The sequence below is a fragment of the Silene latifolia genome, chromosome 11 (assembly GCF_048544455.1).
Source record: "Silene latifolia isolate original U9 population chromosome 11, ASM4854445v1, whole genome shotgun sequence".
Classification (NCBI taxonomy): Eukaryota; Viridiplantae; Streptophyta; class Magnoliopsida; order Caryophyllales; family Caryophyllaceae; genus Silene; species Silene latifolia.
In genome coordinates this window covers 187,328,011-187,331,651 of record NC_133536.1, presented here as the reverse complement: position 1 = coordinate 187,331,651, position 3,641 = coordinate 187,328,011, and positions in this window count along the sequence as shown.

Sequence of the window (3,641 nt, the reverse complement as noted above, 5' to 3'; positions counted from 1 at the left end):
TAGGTTTTATAAATATTATTTTTGGTACTCACAACGACGGGTATCAATCGCTGCTTTAATTGTATCTTGCTGATTGAATCGATGCAATTAGCCTTTTTAAATTTTGGTAAGCCTTGACCTAGACCGGAAGGTTGGAAGGGGTGAGACCTGCAGTGAGCATTAGGGCACTTAAGTGAGGGCGCAAGCTAAGCTATTAGTGTTTTAGGGCGAATTGAGACCGGAAGGAGATATTTGTTGCCCCTTAGACCGATACAACTGACTGATCTGTGACCTTAGCTGCAATTGACCGATAATTATTGATGACCCGACATCCTAGTTCCCTTTCCCTCTGCTTAATTTCTCTTAACTCAATTTCTCTCGCCTTAATCTTATTAGTTTAGTCAAAACAATTCAAAACCACCAACTGTGACCTTCGACGGACCGAATAAACAAGTAGATAGTGACCGCCTCCCTGTGGAGATCGACCCTACTTACTGCTAGCTTCTGTTAGTGTAACTAGGTATTTTATTTTTGGTACTGAAACGACGGTATCACCAAGCAACAAGGAGGAGATCAATACTAAAGGCCTAACTCAATAAAACAAGTAAATGGGCAATGATGAAGGACCCCCATACTCCTAAAGGATCCCCACAAGTTAAGGGGCAGCCAAATGAAAGAAGAAGCAAAACTGCCCTTTAAGACGTGCGTCCCAGAGCAAGGACGGGCGTCCCTATGGTAAGGACGGGCGTCCCCATAGTCACCATGGACGTCCCCAAGGCAGAACGGGCATCCCAAAAAGCAGGAGGAGCGTCCATCAGAAGAAGGTCGTGCGTCCCAAGCTATGACTTGCAAGGCGTTGAACTTTATTTAAGGGGCTTAATCGTCATTTAAGCCCTTAGTTAACCTAATACTTGTACTTAGTATAAATACTCCCTTATAATAGGAGATTAGTAACAAGTCAATTAGAGATTAGGAGGTAGATTAGAGAAGTCAATTAGAGATTAGAGAAAGATTAGACGTCAATTAGCTTAATTACACTTTAATCCTTCTTTAATTATTGTTCAAGAATTCTTAGATCTAGTTGGGTAATTGAAGATTATTTGGGTTTTTATTGGAGAACTGACAGCTCTTCATCATCAATCAAAGTTTTCTTCTATTATTCTTTCCTTTCCATTTCCTCATCTTAATATTGTTGTAATTCTTTACTCCTTACTTAATTATTGTTTATTGCTTTACTCTTCCATCATGTTTATACTTGTTAAGATGATTGACACCATTGTTAACATGTTTTCCATGATAATGAGTGAGTAGTTCTCTAACTAGGGTTAGTGAGGGATTAGGGGAGCTAATCATGGGGTAGATCTATACTTAATGAGTTCATATGAATGCTTGCTTGTTGTAATTTCAACTTATGCACATGTTATGCTTGATGAAATGCTTGATTGACAACCTAGCATGATTCTCTTATCCTTTCAACAAGACTTGTAAGACATAAACTAACTCAAGGCTTGTTAGACCATGTATATAGTTGAATAGAGAAAACCAAGTCGATGTAGGTGTTGTAAAGTTTTGATCAACTCGACTCCGAGACCCAAGTCTCCCTAGGAATTGTAAGATATAAACTAACTCGATTCCATTACAACAATAATTGCTTGCGTCTATGTAACTTATTTATGTGATCTCATCATGATTCCCATATGAACCCATGACACCCTAGTGTTTTTAACCAATTGTTTACAAACTCTATTTGTTTACTTTAATTTGCTTTCATTTATTTAGTTTTCCTTTGTTAAGTAGTTTAAATAGCAAATCTCGACCTCAACCCAAATTGTGATACTAAGACATAGCTATTTGCAACCGATAAGTCAATACAATACCCATCCCTTGAGATCCGACCTCTACTTGCCACTCTACTAAAAGTAGTTTGTTGAGATTATAAATATTGTTTGAAGGCATAGAACAGACGACAATTCTAGAGCTATATCACTACAGGAGGTTTGTGAAAGACCTCTCTAAGATCGCTAGACCTATGACAGCTTTGATGAGGAAAGACACCAGATTTCATTGGGATGAGAGTTGTGAAATGGCGTTCCAAACATTAAAGGAGCGTTTGACCACAGCTCTTATCCTAACTTTACCTAGGGGAAGTGAGAAATTTGAGGTATATACCGATGCTTCAAAGAATGGGTTAGGTTGTGTTTTGATGTAGAATGGGAAGGTTATTGCTTATGCTTCGAGGAAGCTGAAGCCATATGAGGAGAACTATCCTACTAATGATTTAGAACTGGGTGAAATGGTATTTTCTCTAAAGATTTGGAGGCACTATCTCTATGGAGCGACCTTTAAGGCATTTTCAAATCACAAGAGTTTGAAGTACATCTACTCTCAGAAAGAGTTGAATATGCGTCAGAGACGGTGGATGGAGCTTATTGGGGACTACAATATAGAAATCATCTATCATGAGGGGAAGGCTAATGTGGTGGCAGATGCTTTGAGTAGGAAGAGTGTGCATTTGTTATGTACTACTATGTCTTTAATGAAACTAAAGGATGAGATGACTAAGATGGGGATTCATATGATTCACAAGGGTGATGCCATCATCAAGACAATAGATCCTAAACTTTATGAATATATCAAAAGGGAACATAAACTTGATCCCAAGATTCAAGAGTGGAAGTCAAGGGTAGAGAGTGGTACAGTTTCGAGGTTTTCTATCCACACAGATGGGAGTGTTCATTTTGATGGTAGGTGGTGTGTACCTAGTGATGTTGACTTGAAGAAGTTGATCATGACGAAGGCTCATTGCACTCCTTATTCGGTACATCCGGGTGGTGACAAGCTCTATAAAGACTTGAAGAAGATGTTTTGGTGGCCCGGTATGAAGAAAGATTTTGCTGAGTTCATGCCTAGGTGTTTAACTTGTCAGAGGGTAAAGGGAGAGCAACGGAGACCACAATATAAGATTCAGTCACTTGAGATGCCTTTCCTGGAAATGGGAGTCGATCTCTATGGATTTCATCGTTGGGTTACCAAGAACTCAGCAGGGTAACAATATGATATGGGTTATCGTCGACCGTTTAACAAAGTCAGCTCATTTTATTCCAAGGAAAGATACTTAGAGTAAGATTCATCTAGATTTGGGGTACAAGAAGCATGTGGTACGGTTACATGGGGTACCAAAGGATATAGTGTCAGATAGAGATGCAAGGTTCATATCACGATTTTGGCAAGAGTTGCAGGAATTGATGAGAACTACCTTAAAGATTAGTACAGCATTTTATCCTGCGACAGATGGTCAAACTGAAAGGATTATCAAGACTCTAGAGGATATGTTCCGAGCTTGTGCTATGGAGTTTGGTGGGAGTTGGGAGGATAGACTGGACCTGATAGAGTTTTCTTACAACAATAGCTATCACTCTAGCATTGGGATGGCACCTTTTGAGGCTTTGTATGGCAGGAAGTGTAGGAGTCTGGTTTGTTAGGATGACAGTGCTAAAGCTATAATCTTAGGACCATAGATGGTGCAAGATATGATTGAGCAAGTACACTTGATTCGCCAAAAGATGAAAGCAGCTCAAGATAGACAAAAGAGTTACGCGGATTTGCATCGCAGGGACATTGAGTTTGCGGTAGGTGACAAGGTCCTCTTGAAAGTTTCACCT